The sequence below is a fragment of the Rhinichthys klamathensis genome, unplaced genomic scaffold, assembly GCF_029890125.1.
Source record: "Rhinichthys klamathensis goyatoka isolate OS25496 unplaced genomic scaffold, OSU_Roscu_1.1 h1tg000011l_1, whole genome shotgun sequence".
NCBI lineage: Eukaryota > Metazoa > Chordata > Actinopteri > Cypriniformes > Leuciscidae > Rhinichthys > Rhinichthys klamathensis.
In genome coordinates this window covers 10,699,260-10,713,483 of record NW_026606564.1, presented here as the reverse complement: position 1 = coordinate 10,713,483, position 14,224 = coordinate 10,699,260, and the positions used below count along the sequence as shown (strand labels likewise).

General features: G+C 42.2%; 9 non-coding genes across 9 annotated transcripts; 5 read left to right on the top strand and 4 right to left on the bottom strand.

Moving 5' to 3' along the window:
- Positions 1–219: 219 nt before the first annotated feature.
- Positions 220–360, bottom strand: LOC130102385 (U4 spliceosomal RNA). The gene has a single exon (XR_008809204.1). It is a non-coding gene; the product is annotated as a U4 spliceosomal RNA (small nuclear RNA).
- Positions 361–1,021: 661 nt separating this feature from the next.
- On the top strand, positions 1,022–1,103 carry trnas-gcu (transfer RNA serine (anticodon GCU)). The gene has a single exon. It is a non-coding gene; the product is annotated as a tRNA-Ser (tRNA).
- Positions 1,104–3,350: 2,247 nt separating this feature from the next.
- On the bottom strand, positions 3,351–3,491 carry LOC130101868 (U4 spliceosomal RNA). Its single transcript, XR_008809058.1, has one exon. It is a non-coding gene; the product is annotated as a U4 spliceosomal RNA (small nuclear RNA).
- Positions 3,492–4,152: 661 nt separating this feature from the next.
- Positions 4,153–4,234, top strand: trnas-gcu (transfer RNA serine (anticodon GCU)). The gene has a single exon. It is a non-coding gene; the product is annotated as a tRNA-Ser (tRNA).
- Positions 4,235–4,378: 144 nt separating this feature from the next.
- trnas-gcu (transfer RNA serine (anticodon GCU)) lies at positions 4,379–4,460 on the top strand. Its single transcript has one exon. It is a non-coding gene; the product is annotated as a tRNA-Ser (tRNA).
- A 144-nt stretch (positions 4,461–4,604) lies between these two features.
- On the top strand, positions 4,605–4,686 carry trnas-gcu (transfer RNA serine (anticodon GCU)). The gene has a single exon. It is a non-coding gene; the product is annotated as a tRNA-Ser (tRNA).
- Positions 4,687–6,174: 1,488 nt separating this feature from the next.
- Positions 6,175–6,315, bottom strand: LOC130102460 (U4 spliceosomal RNA). Its single transcript, XR_008809220.1, has one exon. It is a non-coding gene; the product is annotated as a U4 spliceosomal RNA (small nuclear RNA).
- An 888-nt stretch (positions 6,316–7,203) lies between these two features.
- On the top strand, positions 7,204–7,285 carry trnas-gcu (transfer RNA serine (anticodon GCU)). The gene has a single exon. It is a non-coding gene; the product is annotated as a tRNA-Ser (tRNA).
- Positions 7,286–8,547: 1,262 nt separating this feature from the next.
- On the bottom strand, positions 8,548–8,688 carry LOC130101861 (U4 spliceosomal RNA). The gene has a single exon (XR_008809057.1). It is a non-coding gene; the product is annotated as a U4 spliceosomal RNA (small nuclear RNA).
- Positions 8,689–14,224: the final 5,536 nt, after the last annotated feature.

Below are 14,224 nucleotides of genomic sequence, written 5' to 3'. Positions count from 1 at the left end.
TGCTCATGTTAATTTCTTAAAACATTGTTGAGGACAGGGTCAATACAAGAAGCCCCCTGGTGCATGGATATGACCATTAGAAATACAAAAACACATTCTAAGGGAGGTCCTAATCCTGGCTACACCAGCCTTGTTCAAGCTCATGCTTTCGCCACCACAGCGAAAGCAGCACGTTCAGGGAGCCAAAACACAATTCTTTTTTTTCAACAAGTCACGAAGCCTCATAAGAAGCTGACAAAAATTGCCAAGGCTGACTGTATTTCAAGTCATCCCAGCAGATTATTGGGTAGAGTTTTCAACCAGCAAAGATCACGTCTCGGATGAGCCTCATAGACTACGATATTGCCTCTGCGAAAGAATGCCAGGCAAAGGTAGCGACGTCTCCGGTGCTTTTATCTGGACATGTAACGACAGGGTGGTATCAAGCTTTAAACTGCCATGTAATAAGCTTTTTGGCACTGACGGCTGCATGGTGTGTCTACGAAACAGGCGAGTGATGTGCACAAAAAGGTTTATTCATTGTTCTCTCTTCACTCAAAGAACAAAAAGTGTGCTGCTTTCGTAATTTTGGGGGGAAAGAATTATGGGTATCCTGGTAGCAAAGGGGCGGAGTTATAACGCTCAATCTCCAAGAATATGTTTGAGTTCGGGATCGATTCGACGAGCCCCCTACGAGGTTGGGTAGGATAATGAAGAGTGCAAGGACACTGCAAACATATTCTGAGAGAGGTCCAATCCAAGCTATGCTGCCTTTTTCTCGACACAGGCGTTCTCTCTAGGTTCTTTCCAACAAAGCAGAAGCAGCACAGAAAATAAACATAAGCACATCTCCCTCTATCAACACAGTTGTGAGTCTCCTAACCCATAGAACCCAATGCTCCTTGCAGGTCAGTCGAAGGGTTACCGTCAACTGACCTGCAAAGCCGTTCAAAGTACCTTGCTGACAACTTTAACAACATCATCCTTAAAATAGCTGCAGAAACACACCACAGCCCAGCTTCGGGCAGACTTGCAGGCGAGTGACGAGGTGGCCGAGTGGTTAAGGCGATGGACTGCTAATCCATTGTGCTCTGCACGCGTGGGTTCGAATCCCATCCTCGTCGATTGATGTCTTTAGTGTTTCGAGAGAGCCAAGTGCGCCTGGAAAAGCCGTTCAAAGTACCTTGCTGACAACTTTAACAACATCATCCTTAAAATAGCTGCAGAAACACACCACAGCCCAGCTTCGGGCAGACGTACAGGCGAGTGACGAGGTGGCCGAGTGGTTAAGGCGATGGACTGCTAATCCATTGTGTATTTCTAATGGTCATATCCATGCACCAGGGGGCTTCTTGTATTGACCCTGTCCTCAACAATGTTTTAAGAAATTAACATGAGCATTTTCTGCAGCTATAATTATATTATATTAAAGCTGCAGTAGGGAGTTTTGAGAAAACGTTGACTTAGCCTGAAAATTTGAACAAGCACAACTTACAGGTCCCACCCCCTTGCTCTCTGCTGCGCTACAGCCCTCCCTCCACAGCAGGCTAGTAAACAGGGCCACTGATAATAGCGGATAAAAAGTTATATGGCACATTTACTAATAGGGACTAAACGTCAATAATATGCTTTACATTGACTATGGCCTGCCCATACTTTGACTACAAACTTGGTCCTCAAATCATTATGTATTTTGCAATGGCCTACATGTAACTTTATCGTTGCACTCTTTCTATAAGTTATAAATAGCTAGTAAGATAACGGTAACTAACGTTAGAGTATGTAAGTAATTATTCTAGCGATATATAATGCTAGATAAGGTGTGCTAGTACATTATTTCAGCAACATGACAAGCCAGTGAATTAGCAGGTTTTAATTGTTGCTTAGCAGAGTGCGTGACATTTTATCTACATGTTATGCGGCTAGAGTTTTGACACCGAGTCAATGGGCTCTGTGTAATTCTTTCTTTTTCGCTTGTTTATCGTCATCAGTCTTTTTCCTTTTACCTCTTTGTTTTATGAGCAGGTGTCACTCGAGAATTGGCAGTTTAGGTTGTTTCTCCGTCATAAGCACAGCTGCAGCACGCCGGAAATCTTGAGTTTGAACGACGGTACGCGCTCGCGCTGTGCAAGAGAGCCAAGTGCGCCTGGCAAAGCCGTTCAAAGTACCTTGCTGCCAACTTTAACGACATCATCCTTAAAGCTGCTGTAGGTAACTTTTGAAAAAATGTATTTGCTAAAACTGTCATTATGTCCTGACAGTAGAATATGAGACAGATAATCTGTGTAAAAATCACGCTCCTCTGGCTCCTCCTAGTGGTCCTATTGCCATTTGCAAGAAATACACGCTCCCGGTCAGAAACAACCGGAATGTCTTAGAAGTGTCAATCACGCTCGTGTACGCGCTGATCACACCCCTCTCTTGCACAGCGCGAGCGCGTACCGTCGTTCAAACTCAAGATTTCCGGCGTGCTGCAGCTGTGCTTATGACGGAGAAACAACCTAAACTGCCAATTCTCGAGTGACACCTGCTCATAAAACAAAGAGGTAAAAGGAAAAAGACTGATGACGATAAACAAGCGAAAAAGAAAGAATTACACAGAGCCCATTGACTCGGTGTCAAAACTCTAGCCGCATAACATGTAGATAAAATGTCACGCACTCTGCTAAGCAACAATTAAAACCTGCTAATTCACTGGCTTGTCATGTTGCTGAAATAATGTACTAGCACACCTTATCTAGCATTATATATCGCTAGAATAATTACTTACATACTCTAACGTTAGTTACCGTTATCTTACTAGCTATTTATAACTTATAGAAAGAGTGCAACGATAAAGTTACATGTAGGCCATTGCAAAATACATAATGATTTGAGGACCAAGTTTGTAGTCAAAGTATGGGCAGGCCATAGTCAATGTAAAGCATATTATTGACGTTTAGTCCCTATTAGTAAATGTGCCATATAACTTTTTATCCGCTATTATCAGTGGCCCTGTTTACTAGCCTGCTGTGGAGGGAGGGCTGTAGCGCAGCAGAGAGCAAGGGGGTGGGACCTGTAAGTTGTGCTTGTTCAAATTTTCAGGCTAAGTCAACGTTTTCTCAAAACTCCCTACTGCAGCTTTAATATAATATAATTATAGCTGCAGAAAATGCTCATGTTAATTTCTTAAAACATTGTTGAGGACAGGGTCAATACAAGAAGCCCCCTGGTGCATGGATATGACCATTAGAAATACAAAAACACATTCTAAGGGAGGTCCTAATCCTGGCTACACCAGCCTTATTCAAGCTCATGCTTTCGCCACCACAGCGAAAGCAGCACGTTCAGGGAGCCAAAACACAATTCTTTTTTTTCAACAAGTCACGAAGCCTCATAAGAAGCTGACAAAAATTGCCAAGGCTGACTGTATTTCAAGTCATCCCAGCGGGGTATTGGGTAAAGTTTTCAACCAGCAAAGATCACGTCTCGGATGAGCCTCATAGACTACGATATTGCCTCTGCGAAAGAATGCCTGGCGAAGGTAGCGACGTCTCCCGTGCTTTTATCTGGACATGTAACGACAGGGTGGTATCAAGCTTTAAACTGCCATGTAATAAGCTTTTTGGCACTGACGGCTGCATGGTGTGTCTACGAAACAGGCGAGTGATGTGCACAAAAAGGTTTATTCCTTGTTCTCTCTTCACTCAAAGAACAAAAAGTGTGCTGCTTTCGTAATTTTGGGGGGAAAGAATTATGGGTATCCTGGTAGCAAAGGGGCGGAGTTATAACGCTCAATCTCCAAGAATATGTTTGAGTTCGGGATCGATTCGACGAGCCCCCTACGAGGTTGGGTAGGATAATGAAGAGTGCAAGGACACTGCAAACATATTCTGAGAGAGGTCCAATGCAAGCTATGCTGCCTTTTTCTCGACACAGGCGTTCTCTCTAGGTTCTTTCCAACAAAGCAGAAGCAGCACAGAAAATAAACATAAGCACATCTCCCTCTATCAACACAGTTGTGAGTCTCCTAACCCATAGAACCCAATGCTCCTTGCAGGTCAGTCGAAGGGTTACCGTCAACTGACCTGCAAAGCCGTTCAAAGTACCTTGCTGACAACTTTAACAACATCATCCTTAAAATAGCTGCAGAAACACACCACAGCCCAGCTTCGGGCAGACTTGCAGGCGAGTGACGAGGTGGCCGAGTGGTTAAGGCGATGGACTGCTAATCCATTGTGCTCTGCACGCGTGGGTTCGAATCCCATCCTCGTCGATTGATGTCTTTAGTGTTTCGAGAGAGCCAAGTGCGCCTGGAAAAGCCGTTCAAAGTACCTTGCTGCCAACTTTAACAACATCATCCTTAAAATAGCTGCAGAAACACACCACAGCCCAGCTTCGGGCAGACTTGCAGGCGAGTGACGAGGTGGCCGAGTGGTTAAGGCGATGGACTGCTAATCCATTGTGCTCTGCACGCGTGGGTTCGAATCCCATCCTCGTCGTTTGATGTCTTTAGTGTTTCGAGAGAGCCAAGTGCGACTGGCAAAGCCGTTCAATGAAATTTGCTGCCAACTTTAACAACATCATCCTTAAAATAGCTGCAGAAACACACCACAGCCCAGCTTCGGGCAGACGTGCCGGCGAGTGACGAGGTGGCCGAGTGGTTAAGGCGATGGACTGCTAATCCATTGTGCTCTGCACGCGTGGGTTCGAATCCCATCCTCGTCGATTGATGTCTTTAGTGTTTCGAGAGAGCCAAGTGCGCCTGGAAAAGCCGTTCAAAGTACCTTGCTGCCAACTTTGACGACATCATCCTTAAAATAGCTGCAGAAACACACCACAGCCCAGCTTCGGGCAAACGTGCAGGCGAGTGTCGAGGTGGCCGAGTGGTTAAGGCGATGGACTGCTAATCCATTGTGCTCTGCACGCGTGGGTTCGAATCCCATCCTCGTCGTATGATGTCTTTAGTGTTTCGAGAGAGCCAAGTGCGCCTGGCAAAGCCGTTCAAAGTACCTTGCTGCCAACTTTAACGACATCATCCTTAAAGCTGCTGTAGGTAACTTTTGAAAAAATGTATTTGCTAAAACTGTCATTATGTCCTGACAGTAGAATATGAGACAGATAATCTGTGTAAAAATCACGCTCCTCTGGCTCCTCCTAGTGGTCCTATTGCCATTTGCAAGAAATACACGCTCCCGGTCAGAAACAACCGGAATGTCTTAGAAGTGTCAATCACGCTCGTGTACGCGCTGATCACACCCCTCTCTTGCACAGCGCGAGCGCGTACCGTCGTTCAAACTCAAGATTTCCGGCGTGCTGCAGCTGTGCTTATGACGGAGAAACAACCTAAACTGCCAATTCTCGAGTGACACCTGCTCATAAAACAAAGAGGTAAAAGGAAAAAGACTGATGACGATAAACAAGCGAAAAAGAAAGAATTACACAGAGCCCATTGACTCGGTGTCAAAACTCTAGCCGCATAACATGTAGATAAAATGTCACGCACTCTGCTAAGCAACAATTAAAACCTGCTAATTCACTGGCTTGTCATGTTGCTGAAATAATGTACTAGCACACCTTATCTAGCATTATATATCGCTAGAATAATTACTTACATACTCTAACGTTAGTTACCGTTATCTTACTAGCTATTTATAACTTATAGAAAGAGTGCAACGATAAAGTTACATGTAGGCCATTGCAAAATACATAATGATTTGAGGACCAAGTTTGTAGTCAAAGTATGGGCAGGCCATAGTCAATGTAAAGCATATTATTGACGTTTAGTCCCTATTAGTAAATGTGCCATATAACTTTTTATCCGCTATTATCAGTGGCCCTGTTTACTAGCCTGCTGTGGAGGGAGGGCTGTAGCGCAGCAGAGAGCAAGGGGGTGGGACCTGTAAGTTGTGCTTGTTCAAATTTTCAGGCTAAGTCAACGTTTTCTCAAAACTCCCTACTGCAGCTTTAATATAATATAATTATAGCTGCAGAAAATGCTCATGTTAATTTCTTAAAACATTGTTGAGGACAGGGTCAATACAAGAAGCCCCCTGGTGCATGGATATGACCATTAGAAATACAAAAACACATTCTAAGGGAGGTCCTAATCCTGGCTACACCAGCCTTATTCAAGCTCATGCTTTCGCCACCACAGCGAAAGCAGCACGTTCAGGGAGCCAAAACACAATTCTTTTTTTTTAACAAGTCACGAAGCCTCATAAGGAGCTGACAAAAATTGCCAAGGCTGACTGTATTTCAAGTCATCCCAGCAGGGTATTGGGTAAAGTTTTCAACCAGCAAAGATCACGTCTCGGATGAGCCTCATAGACTACGATATTGCCTCTGCGAAAGAATGCCTGGCGAAGGTAGCGACGTCTCCGGTGCTTTTATCTGGACATGTAACGACAGGGTGGTATCAAGCTTTAAACTGCCATGTAATAAGCTTTTTGGCACTGACGGCTGCATGGTGTGTCTACGAAACAGGCGAGTGATGTGCACAAAAAGGTTTATTCATTGTTCTCTCTTCACTCAAAGAACAAAAAGTGTGCTGCTTTCGTAATTTTGGGGGGAAAGAATTATGGGTATCCTGGTAGCAAAGGGGCGGAGTTATAACGCTCAATCTCCAAGAATATGTTTGAGTTCGGGATCGATTCGACGAGCCCCCTACGAGGTTGGGTAGGATAATGAAGAGTGCAAGGACACTGCAAACATATTCTGAGAGAGGTCCAATCCAAGCTATGCTGCCTTTTTCTCGACACAGGCGTTCTCTCTAGGTTCTTTCCAACAAAGCAGAAGCAGCACAGAAAATAAACATAAGCACATCTCCCTCTATCAACACAGTTGTGAGTCTCCTAACCCATAGAACCCAATGCTCCTTGCAGGTCAGTCGAAGGGTTACCGTCAACTGACCTGCAAAGCCGTTCAAAGTACCTTGCTGACAACTTTAACAACATCATCCTTAAAATAGCTGCAGAAACACACCACAGCCCAGCTTCGGGCAGACTTACAGGCGAGTGACGAGGTGGCCGAGTGGTTAAGGCGATGGACTGCTAATCCATTGTGCTCTGCACGCGTGGGTTCGAATCCCATCCTCGTCCGATGGATGTCTTTAGTGTTTCGAGAGAGCCAAGTGCGCCTGGAAAAGCCGTTCAAAGTACCTTGCTGACAACTTTAACAACATCATCCTTAAAATAGCTGCAGAAACACACCACAGCCCAGCTTCGGGCAGACTTGCAGGCGAGTGACGAGGTGGCCGAGTGGTTAAGGCGATGGACTGCTAATCCATTGTGCTCTGCACGCGTGGGTTCGAATCCCATCCTCGTCGTATGATGTCTTTAGTGTTTCGAGAGAGCCAAGTGCGCCTGGCAAAGCCGTTCAAAGTACCTTGCTGCCAACTTTAACGACATCATCCTTAAAGCTGCTGTAGGTAACTTTTGAAAAAATGTATTTGCTAAAACTGTCATTATGTCCTGACAGTAGAATATGAGACAGATAATCTGTGTAAAAATCACGCTCCTCTGGCTCCTCCTAGTGGTCCTATTGCCATTTGCAAGAAATACACGCTCCCGGTCAGAAACAACCGGAATGTCTTAGAAGTGTCAATCACGCTCGTGTACGCGCTGATCACACCCCTCTCTTGCACAGCGCGAGCGCGTACCGTCGTTCAAACTCAAGATTTCCGGCGTGCTGCAGCTGTGCTTATGACGGAGAAACAACCTAAACTGCCAATTCTCGAGTGACACCTGCTCATAAAACAAAGAGGTAAAAGGAAAAAGACTGATGACGATAAACAAGCGAAAAAGAAAGAATTACACAGAGCCCATTGACTCGGTGTCAAAACTCTAGCCGCATAACATGTAGATAAAATGTCACGCACTCTGCTAAGCAACAGTTAAAACCTGCTAATTCACTGGCTTGTCATGTTGCTGAAATAATGTACTAGCACACCTTATCTAGCATTATATATCGCTAGAATAATTACTTACATACTCTAACGTTAGTTACCGTTATCTTACTAGCTATTTATAACTTATAGAAAGAGTGCAACGATAAAGTTACATGAAGGCCATTGCAAAATACATAATGATTTGAGGACCAAGTTTGTAGTCAAAGTATGGGCAGGCCATAGTCAATGTAAAGCATATTATTGACGTTTAGTCCCTATTAGTAAATGTGCCATATAACTTTTTATCCGCTGTTATCAGTGGCCCTGTTTACTAGCCTGCTGTGGAGGGAGGGCTGTAGCGCAGCAGAGAGCAAGGGGGTGGGACCTGTAAGTTGTGCTTGTTCAAATTTTCAGGCTAAGTCAACGTTTTCTCAAAACTCCCTACTGCAGCTTTAATATAATATAATTATAGCTGCAGAAAATGCTCATGTTAATTTCTTAAAACATTGTTGAGGACAGGGTCAATACAAGAAGCCCCCTGGTGCATGGATATGACCATTAGAAATACAAAAACACATTCTAAGGGAGGTCCTAATCCTGGCTACACCAGCCTTATTCAAGCTCATGCTTTCGCCACCACAGCGAAAGCAGCACGTTCAGGGAGCCAAAACACAATTCTTTTTTTTCAACAAGTCACGAAGCCTCATAAGAAGCTGACAAAAATTGCCAAGGCTGACTGTATTTCAAGTCATCCCAGCGGGGTATTGGGTAAAGTTTTCAACCAGCAAAGATCACGTCTCGGATGAGCCTCATAGACTACGATATTGCCTCTGCGAAAGAATGCCTGGCGAAGGTAGCGACGTCTCCCGTGCTTTTATCTGGACATGTAACGACAGGGTGGTATCAAGCTTTAAACTGCCATGTAATAAGCTTTTTGGCACTGACGGCTGCATGGTGTGTCTACGAAACAGGCGAGTGATGTGCACAAAAAGGTTTATTCATTGTTCTCTCTTCACTCAAAGAACAAAAAGTGTGCTGCTTTCGTAATTTTGGGGGGAAAGAATTATGGGTATCCTGGTAGCAAAGGGGCGGAGTTATAACGCTCAATCTCCAAGAATATGTTTGAGTTGGGGATCGATTCGACGAGCCCCCTACGAGGTTGGGTAGGATAATGAAGAGTGCAAGGACACTGCAAACATATTCTGAGAGAGGTCCAATGCAAGCTATGCTGCCTTTTTCTCGACACAGGCGTTCTCTCTAGGTTCTTTCCAACAAAGCAGAAGCAGCACAGAAAATAAACATAAGCACATCTCCCTCTATCAACACAGTTGTGAGTCTCCTAACCCATAGAACCCAATGCTCCTTGCAGGTCAGTCGAAGGGTTACCGTCAACTGACCTGCAAAGCCGTTCAAAGTACCTTGCTGACAACTTTAACAACATCATCCTTAAAATAGCTGCAGAAACACACCACAGCCCAGCTTCGGGCAGACTTGCAGGCGAGTGACGAGGTGGCCGAGTGGTTAAGGCGATGGACTGCTTATCCATTGTGCTCTGCACGCGTGAGTTTGAATACCATCCTCGTCGATTGATGTCTTTAGTGTTTCGAGAGAGCCAAGTGCGCCTGGAAAAGCCGTTCAAAGTACCTTGCTGCCAACTTTAACAACATCATCCTTAAAATAGCTGCAGAAACACACCACAGCCCAGCTTCGGGCAGACTTGCAGGCGAGTGACGAGGTGGCCGCTACTTCCAGCGATCGGCCGGTTTCTAACTTCCTAACACAATCCGAACAAGGTGCAAACACTTCCTAACACAATCCGAACAAGGTGCAAACACATCCTAACGCAAATCCGAAAACTCCGAACATATGGGACAAAAGAGCCAATCAATTCCTACCAAATGGTGTTTGATAGAGCCAATCAGCTATCGAGTTGATATGCCAATCTCGCGCGCTGATTTAGCCGACCTAGTTTTGTCACATTCCAGATGTATGCATTTGTTCAAACGTTAATTCAAGATTTAATTTGAATAAACATTATTTATTTAGGTCGGTACGCTGGCGTAGTAAGGTAAGTTATGGATATATGATTACATTAAGGCCCGTGTCCCCTCCGTTTCACTTTTTTGTATTCATGGTCACAAATGAAATGTTTAACCTTTTGAGCGTTTTGGTCGCATATATGGGATTTTTACTTATGTGCCCCTGAGTAGCCTACGGTCTCACATGGTATTTAGAATGTTCAGTGACGTCGCATAACCCAGATTCAAACTGCTTTCGCGCGTTGGTTAGTACCATTAGTACGGTGACGCATTGCTGCTACATAGCAGCTACATATTATTTTTTCCACTCAACTTATGTCGTAATAACGAGATATTATCTCGTTAAAACGACATATTTTCTCGTAATAACGATATCTTATGTTGTTAAAACGACATATTATCTCGTCATAACGAGTACGACATATTTTCTCGTTAACGAGATCTTATGTCGTTTTAACGACATCTTTTCTCGTAATAACGAGATCTTATATCGTTAAAACGACATATTTTCTTGGCCTTATAAGGACATGTCATATATAGGGCCTGCAAAATATGCCTTATAAAATGTATAGCCAATCATGTCTTTATCATACTTCTAGGTTCAAAAAGCTGAAGCAATAGCAGCCCACAATGGATGTTTTTATATTAAAAGATCAAATTCTGTACACACCTTATTAATAAAGCATGTGTAGCCATCAGGTAGCCATACATATTCGCAGATGAGTCCATGAATACGAACATTGCGTTTAATTTGCACATGCGTTTTCCTCCCATAGACAACCCTTATAATAAAGAAAAAGCTTAACCCTTTAAGGTACGCACCATGAAAAAAGCAAAGGAAAAATTATTTCTTTGCATTTTTTATTCAATGATGATAACAGTAACAACAATAAAAAAAAAAATGTATTTGACCCTACAGTATTTTAGATACAATCCTCTACCAAACGGTTGAGACGTCTGTTCATAATAAAAGAACAACATTCAGAACGAGTCATATTAAGTGCATTTTCTTGACCAATAAAAAAATCTGATGGCTGCTATTGATGGCTCTTACAATGCTAGTCATATAGTAATACACATACATAGTCAATTTTAAATTTTGAAATGAATAGTAACACCAGAATTGGTATTAATTCTTCAAATGAATTCTTGATATTTACCATAATACAGTACAAAATGATATTGATCAAATATTTTTCATCAAATATGTCATCAAAGGAGGAGCAAATTTTCGTTGTGTCATGTGCTGTTTGAAGGAACACTGAAATGGCATGCTGCTCACAGACACAGTGCCATCTAGTGGATTTTTTTAGCATTGCACAACTACACCAAACGGTAGAGATGGCTCATTCAGGTTGAGTTAAGCTTGATGCATTTTTCAATAAAATATAGTGACTTGAAGTGTGGTCTACCAAATGGTTGAGTAGTACCTTAAAGGGTTAATGTGGCTTAATAGGCTATAGCCTACTTCAGTGACAGTGAAAAAGATCAAATGCTGTAGCCTACACGCATTATTAATAATGCTACAGAAAAGCAGATGAGCCCAGAATATGAACGCAGCGCATTTCATTGTTAGGCGTTTTCCTCCCATAGAAACTCTTTATTATAGCTAAATAAAATAAAGGTGGCTCTTAACGTGTCTTTCAATGGGAGGATGGCATTGAAATCAAATCAAATCGTATCAAATCCTTTAAATGGTATTCAATGCAAAACAAAAATGAAAAATATAAGTACCCAATAAAATAAACAAATTATTGTGCCATTAATTAGCCCACAAACAATATTTATTTTAAAGCCTAAATAAATTTATTTAAAGAAAAACACCAGCGTTGGGCGTTTATCTGTCTAGGCTTTATGTTTCAGCCGCCCTTTTCAAACTGGCGCATGAAAATGCAACAGTAGCCTATTTGATTTGTTAACCTGATTTGTTAATTTGCACGCTCTAACGTTAACCTAGATCAGGGGTAGGCAAGTTCGGTCCTAGAGAGCCGCTGTCCTGCAGAATTTAGTTCCAACCCTAATCAAACACACCTGAACAAGCTAATCAATGTCTTCAGGATTACTAAGGCTATAGGCAGGGGAGGTTTTTTACAGTGTTGGAGCTAAATTCTGCAGGACAGCGGCTCTCTAGAACCGAACTTGCCTACCCCTGACCTAGATAAATGTTCGCTATTATTAAGCCATATCCAAGTGTTTGTGCGGAGTGTGGAGAGCGCACTGCATGACATGGAGGCGCCGGTGCCATCACTCGCATTTTTCTATCAACAGTGGAAACAACTTAAAATACTCCATCATTTCTGGTCATACAGAAAATAATTATACATCAGTCGCAACTACTTTTATTTGTGTAAACTCACAACAACAAGAAAACGTTGTACTTTTGTAAAATAAAATAAAACGAACAGGGCGCGCTTTTATGGTCTCTGTGAATTGGAGCGCGTCTCAAAAATTAACTGAAAAACAGTGTAGTCAAGCCTCACAGACCTGAGAAATATAGCCTTCTATACAAAGCTTATAAAATATGTCCACCAACGAAAAAAAAACCCAATCGAAAGCAAATACGTACTGTAGCCTACCATCTAATTATGTATTCCTGTCCGTATGAAAGGCGCATTTTTGTTTAATTGTATCTCTAGGTAATGAAGATATAGCCTACTAACAAAAATAAATCTTATATATAATATATTATATATAAAAAAATGTATAGGCCTATATAAAATATATTTTTTAAAAAGGGCCTCATTGATTAATTTTGCCTGGGGCCCCTATTCAGTGTTCGCCTCTGATTGGGGGCTGCTTGCTTAAGCTTTTTGAACATAGAAGTGTGATAAGGCATGATTGGCTATACATTTTATGTGGATAAAGGAATATTTTGTACATGACATGTCCTTATAAGGCCAAGAAAATATGTCGTTTTAATGACATAACATCTTGTTATTACGAGAAAAATATGTCGTTTTAACGACATAAGGAAATAATGAAAAAATAATATGTAGCCTATGTGGCAGCAATGCGTCATTGGTTAGCGCTGAGCCAGAGACGGACGAGCTTAGCGCTGACATACATCACAACTATGCAGTGTTTTCAACCTCATAATGTTTATTTTAGGTTTCAGACATTTCAATACACATAAGCACGAGTAAAACAATACATTTGGAGTCTGTAAAATACACACCATATGGCTGTGGAAGCAGCTATACAATCTATTCAAATATATTTTTTGCCGAAGTGTTATTCATATCAGACAAAGTGGAAGTAACTATTAAGTTTAGGCTACTCTATTCTTGTCACAGTCCACCGGCAGTTTTCTTGCATGTATTTCGGGAGAAACTAGCCGCGTATTAGGCTACCCTTCAAATTCAAAAAAGTTTTTACGCTCGCATTAGGTGGTTTTTCAGGCAATTCGAAAAAGGAATATTTTGCAAAACTGCAATTGAAACAGTTTTTGCGCATTTACACATAAGACGTGGTGTGTTTGAGGTCCATGTAGCCTAGGCCTATAGCTACGCAAATAATAATTATTTTATATTATTTTATTATAACATTTAATAGGATATATTTAGAAGATGATTTTATGCAAAAAAGGATCAAAGCTGAGTGTGGAGAGCGCACTGCATGGCACGGAGGTGCGGGCGCGAACACTTGCATTTTCCTATCAACAGTGGAAACAACTTAAAATACTCTATAATTTCTGGTCATACAGAAAATAATAATAGTCTACATTATTCGCAACTACTTTTATTTGTGTAAACTCACAATAACAAGAAAATGTTGTGCTTTTGTAAAATAAAATAAAACAATCAGACGCGCTTTCATGATCTCCGTGGAGCGTGAGAACTGAAACAAAATAGTCTAGCCTATGTAGGCTAAAGCTTGTTTAATATTCCACAATATATTTTTCAGATATGACCAAAAAAGGCAAATCCACCGCCTATTGGATTGACATCTGCCATAGGTATGCCCAGGGCACCTTCCAGTTCAGTACAGGCAAAAGGCCTGGAAGCAAAAAATGGAAGGAGGCCCTGGAGCGAATTGATGCCTGTCCATTGCAAAGGGGGAATAAGGTGGACCTGTTTGGCAGGCACATAGTGTGCACTTGTGGGTTCCATAAGGTAGGTACAGTATATCAAAGGCATGATAAGTCATGTAATAGACTATTTTATGGATCATCCCCTGATCTATTCTCAGAATGCACAGTTCTGCAGTATAATTGTTGAAATTATTTAACATGAATAGTATGACTTTCTTTTGTTCCTAATCCCTAATCGTAATTTTATCCCAGACAACAGATGAGGCCTTGATTGAGGCAGGGCCTATGGTAGAGGAAGGCGGCAGCTCA